This window comes from Neolamprologus multifasciatus, chromosome 3 (assembly GCF_963576455.1).
Source record: "Neolamprologus multifasciatus chromosome 3, fNeoMul1.2, whole genome shotgun sequence".
In the NCBI taxonomy this organism is placed as follows: domain Eukaryota; kingdom Metazoa; phylum Chordata; class Actinopteri; order Cichliformes; family Cichlidae; genus Neolamprologus; species Neolamprologus multifasciatus.
In genome coordinates this window covers 29,369,738-29,385,312 of record NC_140441.1, presented here as the reverse complement: position 1 = coordinate 29,385,312, position 15,575 = coordinate 29,369,738, and the positions used below count along the sequence as shown (strand labels likewise).

General features: G+C 40.0%; 1 protein-coding gene and 1 non-coding gene across 9 annotated transcripts in view; one reads left to right on the top strand and one right to left on the bottom strand.

Annotated features, from left to right (window-relative positions):
• Positions 1–4,017: 4,017 nt before the first annotated feature.
• Positions 4,018–4,090, bottom strand: trnak-cuu (transfer RNA lysine (anticodon CUU)). The gene has a single exon. It is a non-coding gene; the product is annotated as a tRNA-Lys (tRNA).
• Positions 4,091–4,777: 687 nt separating this feature from the next.
• The window catches only part of htr2cl1 (5-hydroxytryptamine (serotonin) receptor 2C, G protein-coupled-like 1), a 345,669-nt gene continuing 334,871 nt past the window's right edge, over positions 4,778–15,575 (top strand). For 3 of the 8 annotated variants that reach the window (XM_085153787.1, XM_085153786.1, XM_085153785.1), the window contains exon 1: positions 4,782–5,457. The gene's annotated coding sequence lies outside the window, so the exon portion shown is untranslated. Of the gene's footprint in view, positions 5,462–15,575 lie in introns of all 8 variants that reach the window. The other 5 variants (XM_085153790.1, XM_085153788.1, XR_014873067.1 and 2 more) reach the window with 4 other exon arrangements.

The following is a 15,575-nucleotide window of genomic DNA, read 5'->3' as shown; positions in this document are numbered from 1 at the left end:
GAGAGAAGTGCAAATTTTATGGTTTAGCAGTGTAAGCCTGACACAGAGCGATAAGGAAAATACAAGGACGGGGAAAATCTGTGAAGCTGAGCCATCTTGCTACAAACGTGAGCTCGATGGCCAGATATACTTTTGATGAAGTCCATACTCATAAATAGAAAACAATATTTTTTTACCAACTTGTGCTTGGAAAACATGTGTTCTGGCTGCGCTCACTGAGGTTAAATAAATAAAACTGCGACTTCTCAGCAAGCAGTGATTTGAAACTAAAACAGTGTTTATTTAACTGGAGTCAGTGAAATATATGAGCCAAGAAGTTCTGTTGGAGTTTTGATGCAGTTGTTCTGAGAAATTGAAAGTTGAGCCTCTTCTAGTTTTGTCTAATGTGATCCTGCAAACCATTGTGCTGATTAATTGACCTCTGAAATTGATGACAGACTTTATTATTTTATTAGTTCAAAATAGAGATGTTCAGTAGTCATATAAAATGAACCTTTGCCGCTCTTTAGTTGTTGTTCTTTTTTATAATTTTCTTTATGGTTTTGTTCATTGGTATAGTTTATAGTAGTAAAAATTGTAATATGAACCCATTACCTACTTTTTAAGATACATCTGTTCACCTGTTTGATAATGCAAATATCTAATCAGCCAGTCAAATGAAAGCAAATCACTGTATTAATTCTGGTCAAGAAGCCCTGATGAAGTTCACACTGAGCATTAGAGTGATGAAGAAATGTGATTTAAGTGGCTTAATTGAATGTGGCATGAATGATGGTGCCAGGTGAGCTGCTCGGAGTTTTTCCCAAACTGCTGATCTGCTGGAATTTTACAAAACAACCATCGTTTACAGGGAATGTTTAAAAAAAAAGAAAGAAAATAACTCAAATTACCACTTAGCACCAAAGTATGGTGTGATGACTCTTCATTTCTGCTGCAACATTTAGATGGCAGGGTCAAAATTTGGCATAGACAACATGAAAGCATGGAACCATTCTGCCTTGTCAACAGTTCAGGATGGTGGGGGTGTAATGGTGAAGCCACATTGAACCCCTTAGAACAAACTGAGCCTCATTTAAACAACACCACCTATTTGAGTATTGTTACTGATCATGTCCATCTCTTTATAAACGCAGTGTACCATCTTCTACTGGCTGATCCCAGCAGGGTAACACACAGTGTCACAAAGCTCAAATCATCTCAAACTGGCCTCCACCGTCACCCTGTCCAATAGAGCACATTTGTGATGAGTTGGAACAGGTGATTCTCATCATGGGCATGAAGCTCTCATATCTGCAGTAACTGTGTGATGCTGTCATGTCAATATGGACCAATATCTCTGTTTCCAGCACCTTGTTGAATCTGTGCCATTAAAAATTAAAGCAACTGTGAAAGCAAAATGGGTCTGATACTATTAGGGTGGAAGTGTCCAGTGAATGCATATGGCCTGATTCTCTTACTAGGTTGTGTCTAAAACTATTTATCCATGCACTTTCTACTCTCTGTGTAAGGAGGTCTATGTACACAACTGTATATTGACTTCATTCTATGCTGTTGCTAAGTGCCTGCCGGTCATAGGTGGTAGTTTGATTGTATCTATTATTGTAGAGTCTTTACCTTACAATATAAAGCACATTGAGGCGACTGAAGTTGTGATTTGATACTGTATAAAAAAAACTGAAATAAATGAATTTTTAAAAAAATGTAAATTCTCAGGTAATTTTTCTCTATGATGGTTATTATGTCATCGGTGTCACACAGTGAAACATCACAGACCAGCCTTATCTAAATAACAAAAATACCAACATGCATTTTTGCATATAATATAAATGCATGTTGTACTGAGTGAACATCTATATCTACCAAATGAATAAACCTAAATATAAATACTTTGTGCCGCTATCCCACACATCCAGTTGTCTTCTTTTTCCTCCGGTGCAGGTCATGATGGTGCTGACCACTACATTAGTTGTCATGGAGGTTTTGTGGGCTTTGTGTGATCTGTATAGCATATAGAAATAAACAATATGAGCTGAAGATGTGAAAAGAGGCAGGCAGCCCTTATCCTCTGACAAGAAACAAGTGTAGCATGATGCATAACACAGCATGGAAGAGGAATAAAGATCAAGCTGTCCTGCTGCTTCACTTCTTTACTGTAAGACATAGAAATATCTGCTCTGCATTATCTGACAAAGTATGCATGTAATTTTTGCTGAATTTATTACAGTGCTTTGTCATTCTGACATTAAATTAAAGTTTCTATGTTTAATAAATATTTAAGTTCATTGGTAAAGGTTAATTAATTTTAAAGCTATAGAGATGGAAGATTAATTCCTGTTCTGATTTACAGTGCTACAGCTTATTGTGTGTTTCTGGGGCCTAAATTTGTTTACACATTGACAAAATGAAAAAAATCCTTAAGGAGAAATTTCCTGAGACATGTGAATCAATGCTTTGTATGTAGCAGACTGAACTACATTTAGTTTCAGCTCTGTCTGTAATACAGATTGAGCTGTAAAAGTATCAATAAAGGTAAGTTTTGACAAAGAGTTATGTAAATCTACAGGAGATTAATCTCAGTGTAATCTCCACTAAAGAAATGGGTAGCTGTAGTATAAGCCCGTGTGTATACGTGCACCTATGTTAGTATGCATCTGAAAATCTCTTATCTTTTTGAATAGTATTCACTTTTCCATAATCTGTTTGTGAATCTGTACAACCACACAGGAGTTTTTAGTTATTTTGGCTGATTAGACCTACAGTCATGTTGTACAGAGATTAAATGTTGCAAGGCAGGTGGAGGAGTACAAGATTACAAGCAGTCAGGGGAGGCAAACACCATAATAGTAGCAGGCAAAGAAAATGCTGCAAGGCAGGTCTGATAACTGGTCAACTGAGAGAAGAGCCAAAGATCTTGGGCAGACAGCCCAAGGGCTGGTGAGCACATGCACAGATCCAGTGGATGGTTTTGTGGTTTGTGAGCAGGAGAAACAGATACTTCAGGTAGATGGCCTAAAGGCAGGGCAGCCGTTGAATGTGGAATACGTCTACTGGCCTGCGGGATGTAGTGAGGCTGGATCCTCTTTGGGGAAAGCTGGGTGAGCTGAATAGTTCAGTTTAGTTCAGTTAAGTGCAGGTTGTGGGGTGAGGAGACCAGAGCTTCAAGAAACCTGCCATGAACCAGAAGACAGAAGATTGCTGGCAGTCCGAGGATTGACCTACACAGCTGAATCTAAGGTGGCCGAGAGGCCAGTCAGGTTATCAGACAATTCAAGGACAGTTCTACCTAAACTGCTCCTCTGTTGGCCAACTAAGTGTCAGGCAAAGCAATGCTAGAAGTTTAACTTGCTGCTAGCAATCATATTGACTAATAGCTGTAGTGGTGCTAGCTAACTGGCAGAACTGACCAGGTGGGAGGACTAAGCAAGTAGTAAAGGTGGTGGCTGAGGAAGTATAAGGATGACATGCAAAACTTTTCAACAATCTCCTGTTTCCAAATGGATCTTTCCAATGTTGAACTTCAGAGTTCTCAGAAAAAGTGTCTAAACATATCAAGTCTCTCCAGGAAATATCGAGAATATCAGAATATCGAGAAAGTTGCCAGATCAATTCATGTCAGTCTGTGCTATCAGAAGTTCCGCCTCCATGACTTTCTCAACCTGACTATACCCCCAGATGAAATGAGCAGCCCTCCACCCCGTCTGTGTACAGCTGTCCAGGAAACGGGTTTATCCTCCTGTCTAATGGTTTACCAGAGCTGAACTGAAAAAAACAAAAACAAAAACCCAAATGTATAAGCCAGGTCTAAGTAATAAAATGAGTATTTGACTAGATTTAGCCTCTTCATGTTTGGGTGTTAGCAGCGTCACTCCATGTCCTCCTACCTCAAGTACACAACTACACTGGATGAAAGATGTTTTAAAGCATTTCAAGGCTGTCAGATGTGATGCTTAGAACAATCCAGGTAGAGGTCAAACAATCATGCTTTTACCTGACAAGAGTCCTGTCTTAAAGCAGCCACACTCAACGTGGGGCTTGAACCCACGACCCTGAGAGTAAGAGTCTCATGCTCTACCGACTGAGCGAGCTGGGCTTGAGCTGCTGCATTAGGAAATATCATAAGATATGTTAAGCTGAACCATGAGAAGGGCTCTTCTCTTTGAAAGGACCATGACAGCAGAACTGGATCTGAACAGAGGAGATCAAACTGGAGATGATGTTTGGTCAGAATGTACCACCCAGCATATCATATCAGCTGCACTGGTCCGTCATGGTAAAGAGAGAGATCCGAGTGTAAAAGCAAAGCTCTCAAATCACCGGTCGATCTATGTACCCACCCTCACCTATGGCCATGAGCTGTGGGTAGTGACCGAAAGAATTAGATCGCAGACACAAGTGGTGGAAATTAACTTTCTCTGAACAGTGGCTGGCCTCTCCCTTAGAGATAACTGAATAAATAAAATAAATAAATGAATAAATAAACATTTTATTTTTATTTATATATTCAATTGCATTTTACTTAAAATCTTTGCTTCATGTTTATTGAGTTGAAGAATATTTTTTCTGCAAGAATTAATGCTTTACTTAATAGGCCGCCACCTCAAATGGTGACAAAACCTGGCTCACAAGGAAAGAAAAAAAAATTTCCAAGTAAAAATAGGATGAACTCAACCATATTCTATTTTTATATAAATATAAATTGATTTGTCTCTCTGTGTAATCCACTGCATCATGTGCTAGCACAACTAAACAGCACAGATAAACATAGAAATATAAAACACTCGTTGTGCAGCTTCACAGAATTCAAAATTAGTATGAACTCGTCTCTAGTGACGGTAGAGGTATGAAAATGTGCAGGACCAGCAATCAACTCGTGGTCGCTGAAGCGAATCTGAGTCTGCAGTGCTCTTTCCCTCTCTCTCTCTCTCTCTTTGTCCCTCCCTCCCTTCAGCTTCAGTCAGTTGCCAGTTTATTGCCGCCTCTCTCATCCTCCTCAACGCTTGGCTCTTCAGTGTTTAAACTTTCCTTGAAAGAGACTTACCTCGCAGCGTCCCCCACTACAGTTATTAAACCCTGTCTTTGCCTTGAACTTGAGCCAGGATTGATTGTCACTTTCCCCTCGTGCGTGGCTGCAGGACGCGTCTCGGTGCGCGCACAATGGAAAGGAGAACGCGTCCGGTGCGTCCGCCCCGGTCCACCTCCTGTGCTGCTACTGCTGCTGCTTTTGTCTCCGGGACAAACTGACAAAACCCTGCCCAGGAGGCAGACGCACATCCCGGGCTGGAGGATTTGCGTGCCCCCACTCAGAAGATAAACCAGAAACGGAGACTGAGTCCCCGAGAGAGAGAGGACATGGACGTACTGTAGCCAGCAATAAGAATATAAGGAGGATGTTGCCCAGCTATAATTAGACATAGAGCTCAAACTGCAGGGAGGCAGAACAACAAACAGTCTTCACTGGTGAGTACACTTTTTTCTCTTATTTTTAATTACCTAAATGCGCTGAAGGGGATGTTCAAGCGCGCCCTTGCATCCTTGACACCAACAGCAGAGGTCATCTGCGCTGCTGGAGGTTTTTGAAGAGGAATAGACGGAGAAAGTTGGAGGACGTAGTAAAGACGGCATGCTGAAGGCGTTATGAGTCAACTTTTCAAAGTCATTTTAATCTCAGTTAGAGTACCCGGCCCTCACGGAGGTCACAACCGCAGAGTAGCATCGTTGTTCGCACATAATAAAGAAAAAAAAGGTGAACAAATGAGGAAACTTTGCAGATGAATGGAGCCGAGTTACTGCTGTGTTGACGCGTCGCATTGTTTTATGTGAAGAGAAAATAAAAACGTCACGGTTACAAAATGTAATCTAAACTGGACTATACTATTACTATTTCTGATTTCTATTTCCGAGTTAGTTACTGGAACATTATGTCAAGTTTTTATTTTATTTTTTATTTTTTTCGTTGAAACAAAGTGGGATTCTGTTGCTTTCCACGTTTTTTGTTTTGTTTTGTTTTTGTTTTCCTTCCTTTCCTTTGCATGGAGGCGGAAAGATGACATTCAAAAAGGGTGTGCTCAGGTCTGTCCTCGCGCGCCGCTGGCTCTCAGTCAGAGCGGGTGTGGCCGTCCGCGTGTACGTCCCTGCTCCGCTCAGCAGCAAATACCTGCACCAAACTGGGAATGAAATAATCCAGCACCCGTGCGCGAGCACACACGTACACAACAGTGTGGCGCGTGCGCACGTGTTTATTCATTGAACGTCCGTTAATCCACCTGTCTCTAGGGAGGATTTGGGACATTTTGGGACCTGTTTTTCTTTTTTTCTTTTTTTACACTCGCCTTTCAACAACATAATTCCTTCAGCTCTAACGCCCCCCCCCCCCCTCCCTCCCCAGAGAGAAGGAGCCACAAGTGTCGTTAAACACGCAGTATGAGGTGGAAGCGCCTGGCTGCTGCTGCTGCTGATGTGGCTTGCGTGCAAATAATTTTGGGAGCCCAAAATGGGTTGGTGTTCCGCTGATGGGGTGTGAAACTCTGACATGTGTCAGCACAGAAGAATTGTGGCTATAAAATGAACTCATCAGGATACTCGTATTTAACAGGGCTCACGACAGAGACAGATATTTATTCAGTTTCAAAGTCATTTCTCATACCCTGAATGCTCAAGCACCTGCTGGCTCTGCTGGCATGAAAATGGAAGGCGATATTGGCAAAGGGTTGGTCCTCTCTCGGTCTGCATGTTTGTGTCTGTTTCTCTCTCTCCCTCTCTTCCTCTGCAGTGCCATAATTCCTAAGGCTTGCTTCATTTGGCTGCTTTAGTGTGGCTCTCCCAGTGTTAAAAGTGAGGGGTTGATTCCCACTGGTGATTAAATACTGCAGTTTCCATTTATCGACAAACATGCTCCGATGCTCAGTAATTGACTTTCAACACCCCCACCTGCCAAAAAACTAATTTTTCAAGTTTTTTTTTTTAGGTAGGACTGCGTAGCACACAATTTCAATCATTTTCTGCTTCCGCTGTGCCTTCCAACCAGAAGTGGATATGCCATCTCTGTCTCTTTTCGTTTTTCACACTGAGCTTGTCGGAGTGGACGAGTGAGGAGACGATGATTGACTAATGGTTAGAAATACAGTTGGACTCAAAATGGCTCATTAGCCGAGGGACTGGGCACGTCAGACCAGCCACAGGCATTGATCCATGAATATCGCTCTCTGTATCGCACACTCAGACTTACTTTGTTCTGCCTCAGGATATTCCCTTTTGAAAATGCCACACCTACCCCCCCCCCCCCCACACACACACACACACACCTTTCATTGGATTAATAAATTCAAGAAAAAAAATCTACAGGAAAAGACCTCCTCTGAATGACTGGGTGATAGAAAAGAGCAGTAACTGTAGAGGAGGAGATCAGAGTGCTGGAAAATAGATTTGGGAATGGAATGAAATGGAATTTGATTGTGTGGTGGACTCGTGGGGGGGGGGTTCATCTCTGCAGACATGTATGGACAAACCACAGCAAATCATCCATTGTCTGTGTGCTGCATACAATTATCTTTCTGGCTGTGCGCAGCTCCCTGCAGGCTGTGTTTTCTGCTGTTGTATCCCTGAGGAGCACTTTGACTTTCGACACTGACTTAGTATTGTTTTGTCAGGGTTAAGGTAAAAACCCTTTAAAATTAAATAGCTGAGGTTCTCAAAGCTTCAAAAATGCTTTTCACAGCATTCAGCAGTATTAAAATCCCTGTCGAGAGACAGGCGGCGTTAGGCCTTCTATCTCAAGCTGCCTTTGTTAACTTCTCGTGGCAATTTGTGATGAAGTCATGACTTGACCAATCTGTTGATTGGTGTCAGTGAATGTAAATTTTCTTCATTTAAACAACATATTTACATTTTTCATGTCCACAAATCCAAATTTGTGTTGTGCTTTTCCTTCAGCTAAAGCCCTAACTGTAACTGTGTGGACACTGGCTTCTGCATGACCACTGGTTTCAGCATCAGGACTGCCATAACAAATGATCATATATACTATTGTCTGTCCATACAGATGTGTAAGGTAATAAAAAAGAATATGATTTGTGCCACGTATTGTTTAGAACATGGTACAATAGCATTATAATTTTGGAGAGGTATCCACAGAAGAGCTTCATCTATCTGGGTCGAAAGTCTCCTGGATAGATCGTGGGAAAGGTGTTATGGCCACGTCCAACCAAGCAAAGTCCCTAAAGGTAGACAAATGCTGCCAAGATCACATCTCCTAGCTAACTTTCTGGAGAAGGGGCATCTTGGTATTCCCCAGGAAGAACAAGCTGGACAGAGAAACCACCTCCCAGAATTTGTTAAGCAGTAGATAATGCATTAAAGGATGAATTCAGAGGGTTCAGGATAGTCGAGGCCTCACCTGGAATGCAAGTCAGTCTAGTTCCAAATTACACAAAGTCAGACTGTGGACAGTCCTGTTTTATTACATGGGTCTGAGGTGTGTGCAGGTATTTGCATTTTTGGATAATCCTTTATTGATACCAACATTGTATTTGACTTTTTTTGTAGGCCCACTTCATCATTTGTATTTTGATTCTTCATTTGTTTTCTCTGTGGACAACAGTAGACCTTCACAGGCCTTCCAGGACATGTCTCTCTTAATCATATCACAGTGTAGAAAGAAAGCAGAACAATCTGAGAACAAGAGCTGAGAAAAAGTGTGTCTCAGCTGTCCAAAAGGTCTACTGTTATTAGTTTGAGTCAGTGTTTTGTCAGAAAAACATGCCAGCGTTGATGAAAGGGACTGATACGCTTGGAGGCATATGATTCAGATGAACTGGACACAGGTCTCACCTGGAACTCGATTCCCATCATTATTTGTAATAGACTACTGTTGAATGTGGAGCTGCCAGGCAGGAGGAAAAAGTAAAGGCCACAGAAAAGATTCATGGATGTAGTGAAGGAGGACATGCAGAGGGTCGGTGTAAGGAAGTGAGATGGAGGCAGATGAACCCTGAAAGGAAAAAGAAAAAGAAGAGCACTATTTTTCTTCTACCCTGTTACCATTTGGAATTTATATCAGAGAAAATATATCAGAGAATTAGTTGGATGTATAATGCATTGCAAGGTTTTGACTAATGCTTGTTGGTGACTTAAACATTAATTTTTCTATTGAGGCTTTAGAATTTGACCACAGTTGCTTTGTGGTTTCCTCCAGTTACTTGTATTTTTAGATCCACAGCTAGCTGAGGCTGGACTAGGTTGCTTCATGTTACTGCATGAGGGACAGAATCAATCTTGTGGATTTGAATCCTGATTGCAGAACAGCACTCTTGCGCAGTTCCCATACAAATATGTTTCATTTAACTTTAGTTCTCCTCCGTGGGAGGACCATGCGAGTCACGCATGGTCGCAAGCTCAGACACAACTGCAGTGATTGCCAATTCTGGTGTTCTATGGCAAACACCAATCAGATTCCTAAGTGCCAATCATTGAGCACAGGATCCACTAAAGGTTTTGTAGTGCTCCGCCGGTGCTAATCCTGTTCTGCCTTGCACAAAGGAGCAGATACCAGTCCTGCTGATGGGTTAAGGACCGTCTATGGTCCTGTCCAGCTCTCCTACAATAACTGTCTGTCTCCTAGAATTTTGTCCATGTTCGTGAGACTGCTGAGAGACACTGCAAACCTTCTGGCAATGGCACATCTGGATGTGCCATCCTGGAGGAGTTGGATTACCTGTGCAATCTCTGTAGGGTCCGCAGATTGCTAATCTCTACCCTATTCAAATGCAAAACTAGTAAAAAAAAAAACAGAAAAGATGAGGAGGCAGAGAATGCCAGTGGCCTCCACCTGTAAAACAATTCGCGTTGTGGGTGTTGTCTTAATCTTGCCTGTCTACTGCACCTGTTGTTAATTTCGTTAACATCAAAGCAGCTGAAACTAATTAGCGGCCCAGGTCAATATCCCAGAAGTTTAGGTGACTTGATGCTATACTCTGATTAAAAAGTTTTCCTTTAATTATAGGCCTGCTGTGGTTGCTTCAAAAAGGTCAAATTATATCAGATTTTTTTTAACAACTTAAAAACTGAAAATGTAGCTATCAAAATGTCTTTTTTCCTCTGTTTATTGCAAGACATTCTGAATTAGTGGCATGCTTTTGTGTGTCAGTAAAAAGGAGTGATTGCCAGCTGTGAAAGCAGTTCTAATACAGACTTTTTAAAAAGAGGCTCTTAACTGTAAGAAAAATACTTTTTTATGAGCTGCAATCATCTTTTGATCTTTAAATATTGATCACTGAACACTTATGAGAATGATAGTCTTTTTTCTGGACATCAAAACTGCCTGCAGTGCTTCATACGGAAACCAATTACTCGTGCAGTTAGGATAGGGAGTTGAAACAAAAAAGGTGTATGAAGTTAATATTTAAAAAGGTTTGAAGTAGTATCAAAAAATCCAAATGAGGATTTAGTTCTGTGTCTTTATTGCATCAACGGGGACTTAAATAGAGGGGAGATTTAATTATGGATGGATAGCGCAATAATTAAGGATTTACATGGCTGAAGATATGACAAAGGGCACTGTTTCAGTCTGGTCAAATCACCTAACATTATTCCAGAGAAAGGCTTTAATGGCTTTCACTGGAGAAACAATGCAATACATTTATATGTTGGAAGCCTGTTTCTTTACACAGTAATTGTTTTACAGTTTGATCTTAAAGTATTTGGACACTGTCATGTGTTACTGGATTGTATAGCTTTAACACTTTAAGATCCAAATCACCAGTGCGACTCATCCTGCAACAACAACAGCGAAGAAGTCATTCTTGAATTTTGCAATTAAAGGTAAGATCTAAGAAAATAAGTGTTTCAGGTTTAGTTTTAGGGGTTTTATACATTTCACAAATTATTTTATTACCGATGTTAAAGTATATCGCATATAAGTTACATTGGTTTTGTCAGTAACCGCTTGTATTCAACAGCTCATGGGCCAAATTTTTAAACAGGCCTCACAAGTTGCTACAACAACAAAAAAGAAAGACAATGTAATGAATGACTTATTGTGCAAGAGTGAAAGTTTGCCATCTTGTGCACATCTGCCTGCTCTTCTACCAGACCGCTTTCTTTTTGTCTTTCTCTCTTTTCTGCAACCCTTGACCTTGTCAGCTCTGCTCCTCAGACCTGAAACCTGTCCGATTAAGCTTCTGTGCCTGGGACTTCACCCATTATTTGCTCAGATTAGTTCCCCACACTGTGGATTTCTCTTGGTTAAGCCAGGGTTATCCCGCTGCTCTGCACAGCCAGCAGTGTGCCGGATTCTCCATGTGTCTCCAACCCTATTGTGCCCGAAAATAATTGTTCAGCTTTTATCTAACTAAAATCCCCCATCAAGCTAGTCCTGCCTCATTATAGAGCAGTCTTCAAAATATCTTACTTCAATAGATGTTACTAGGCAACCTGGTGTGCAACAACCATTGAGGACAGTGTTTTACATTCATATCTGTGGAATCAAAATGACTTAAAAGTTCTACGTATAAATGGACATATTTTTGTTTTCCTTTTCATCCCATGCACCCCCAAATTCACGACATGATTAAAGAATCCGTTTTAGGAAATGTCATGAAATACGAAATCACGGGGTTTCATTTAAAAAGACAAATGTCTAAAATGGTGAGTAAGTGTAATTAGGAAAGGTTTAAAATCAATCAATCCTGTTTTCCCGACATTTTATTTGTTTTACCTGGAGTCAGGGTCCCATCTTAAACAACCTTACATTAGACCATAGAGGAATGGGCTGGAAAAAAAACATATTTCACATCATTGCATTAGCCTTGAAATAGGTTTAATTCTTCAAGTGTGCTCCTAGTCTCTGAATGTAAACATGTAAGTAAACTTACGTGTAACTTGATTATTATTTTTACTTGCATTTTTTGCAAACCTAAAAAAAAAATAGCATATTACAGCTTTAAAGGTGAGGAGACAGGAATACAGAGCCAACTATACAGTCTTGGGTTACTTTTATCATAGAGATCTTGAGAGGCTTCATATGTCTTGTGTATAGAGGTTTATCTCTGAGAGACAAGTAAACATGATGCAGTGAGCTTAGAGGATTTGAAAACATAAAAAAGGGAAAAAACTAAACTAAAGAGAAAAAAGAACAAATCAGAGAAGGCAAACAAGATGCTGGCCTTTCGTGGTTTTTGACCTTTTCTGTCCTTTGCTGTGTGGATCAAATTAAATGGAACTGCCTCTCAGTCTGGTAGTTAAATTCACCAGGTCACCAGGGGCAGAAATAATCCGCTCTAATTCCAGTTGCTGACCTCAATGTATGGTTGTGAAAATCCCAACGGCTTTGTTATCTGTAAAGATGTGTGGCCACTTATTTAACATCATTTAAGGTTTCTTTGTATTATCTGACTCACATATTACAGTGAATATGATGAAAGAGTATCCTCAGCCACAACAATTTTTTTGTAGCACTTATACAGAAGTACTATGGTGAGACAACAGTTAGTATGTGGCTGAAACTGCCTGTTACACAGTGGGTTTCAGTCAGTTTGTACATGTATGGCATGATGAGAAAACACACTTTGGACAATGCTGTGCTATGACCAGGGTTTTAATAGTTTTGCAATTTTCATTAGTTTTTATTTTTATTTAGTTTTGACTTCAGATTTTCAATTTTATATCAGTTTTAATTACTTTTTACCAATTGTTTGCTAGTTTAGTTTAGTTTTTATTTTTTGAAAATCCTTAGTTTCAGTTTAGTTTTGATTAGTTTCAGTTATAGTTTTAGTTGTGTTTGCAATAATTAAGTGTAACAAAAATCCCAGTTTCATCATATCAGTCATTCTCTTCTGCTTATCCTTGGGTATGTTGCTATCCCAGCTACCATACCCTGCACCCTGGACAGGTCGCCTGTCTGTCGCAGGGCTAACATGCAGAGACAGACAACTCACATTCCCACCTATGGGTTCTTTAAATAAATAAATAAATAAATAAATAAATAAATAAAGGCAGATGAACAACCATTGATACCAGGCAACTATAAAATGTATATCTTGGCCCCAATGAGACTATTAACTCTTGCAGCACTGGGTGTTCGTAATTTTGGTTCAAGTGAATTGATAAACTTTTTGAAGGTAATTGACTCACACAGTTGTGTAGATATCCCAGTCCTGTTGTCTCGGGATGCATCACGCTGCCTTGCCTGGGGTTAGCTTCTGTTTTCTGGGGATGAGGGTTGAGTGTGCTCCCTTACCTTCTCAAGGTAAGCTAGGTTAGCCTTCTTGTGTGAGCTTTTCAAGTGCACTTTAAGGTTTGTGGGATTTTTTTCCCTTTAGAAATGTCCCTCATAATTTGTCTCTTTCCACTACAAGACACTTGCTTTATCCAAAACACAGTCATATTCAAAGTAATCCCAAATTGGACTCTGGCGCTTTCTCCTGACTTTTCCTGACATGATTCTGCGCGTGGACGGAGTAGCAACACAGACGACTCGACTAACGTACTTGCCACCTGCTGGCATAATGAGACACAGCAAGAAAAAAATCTGGAAACTAAACTTCATTTTCACCCTTGACTCTTGTATGACACGCACGCATCAACGAAAACTAAACACATTTTTGCTATAAATTCAGTTAATTTTAGTTAGTTTTGTGAACACATTCCAGTTTTAGTTAGTTTTCCTTTTTTTGTTTTTATTTTTATTTCCGTTAACGAAAATGTTTTTTCACTTCTAGTTTTTGTTATTTCGTTAGTTTTCGTTAACGATAATAACCTTGGCTATGACAGACAATTACATAGTGAGAAAACTGAAAGATCTTCTGTAATTCATATGATCAGATTTTAGATCCACTACTGTAAGTGGTTAGATTTCATAGGATGGAGAAAAACACACACATCCAAGTCCAATTTCATATGGCCAATACAAAGTAAAAGCCGATCACAAATTCTTTTTTTAACCAAATTCTCATTTTTTTTGTAACACCCACAGAACTCTGATGCTGATTTGAATAATTCTCTTGCCACAAGCTCCAGAGTGTCAAACTGCAGGCACATTCAACATTCAGTTCAAAGACAAACTGGAAATAAAGCTACTAGCATGAAGCACCCTCAGCTGGAGGAATAACTCAATTATCTGAAATGATTCTGTAAACAAGATTGGTTCATTTTGGATTCTGCTTAAAGCCTTTGCTGGGCATTTTAAACTTTTTTTTGTCCTCGGGTACAATGCCACAGTGAAAGCAGTTCAATAAAAAAGAAAATGTAAGACTGATGAGAAATAAATTGAATGTTCTCAGAGCAATGTAAAGGTTTGAACAATGTGAAAAGACCAGGGAAAAAGAACAGTACCTCAAGGAAAATGAAAACTAAATTAAAATAATGATTTGGATATAATTAAACGGACGCCGCTCTTCAGGTTGTTGTTTTTTAAGCAACATATATAGACCTCACACCAATACACTGCAAAAAAATGTGTCATCCAACTTTAAGGCTAAAACAGATACTTCTGTAGCATCCCTCAATATTTTCCAGCCTTACTAGAATAATGTCCTTAAATATGTTTACATTTACATTAAAGCATCACTTTATTAGGTACATTTTGGTAATTCTGGGTTGGACCACTTTTTACCTTCAGTAATGCGTGTGTCGACTTCACTTCCATGGTGTGAATTTCCCGTTCAGTTACATCCCAAAGGTGCTGCATCCTCACAGGATGGATCTATGCTTTCATAGTGTTTGTGCCAAACTTTGACCCTACCATCTGATTGTTGCAGCACAAATTGAGACTCATCATACCAGACAGGAGTCACACTTAGTGTTGTGCTACGCTGCTGTAGCACTTCTGCTTCAAGATTTGACGTGCTGTGTATTCTGAGATGATCTTCTTCATACGAGTGGTTATTTGAGTTATTTCCTCTATTTTAGCCATTCTCCATAAACCCTAACCCTTAAATCCTAGCAGATTAGCAGTTTCTAAAATTTTCTGACCAGATCACGTGGCACCAAAATTCATGCCACATTCAAAGTCATTTAAATCACCGGCTTTATATGTTGATAGAAGGCAGGATGGATCCATGCTTTCGAGTTGTTTACACCAAATTTTGAGCCCACTATCTGAATGCATCAGAATTCAAGACTCATCAGATGAGGCAATGTTTTTCCAATCTTCTGTTGTCCAGCTTTGGTTAGCATGTATAAACTATAGCTTCAACTGTTTGTAGCTGACAGTTGTGACACCTGCTGTGGTCTTCTGCTGCTGTGCATTCAGAGATGCTCTTATGCGTACCTTGGTTATAATGTGTGGTAATTTTTAATGAATGTTGAAGTCTGAACATTTATATATATATATATATATATATATATATATATATATATATATATATATATGTAGGACGGCCTGTCCTATATATATAGGACTGCACAGTATGTACCACCGGCAGATAGAGGAGGTGGCTGATATCCAGAAATCCTACCAGTGGCTGGACAAAGCTGGACTGAAAGATAGCACAGAGGCACTAATCATGGCAGCACAAGAACAAGCTCTGAGTACAAGATCCATAGAGGCTGGGGTCTATCACACCAGGCAAGACCCCAGGTGC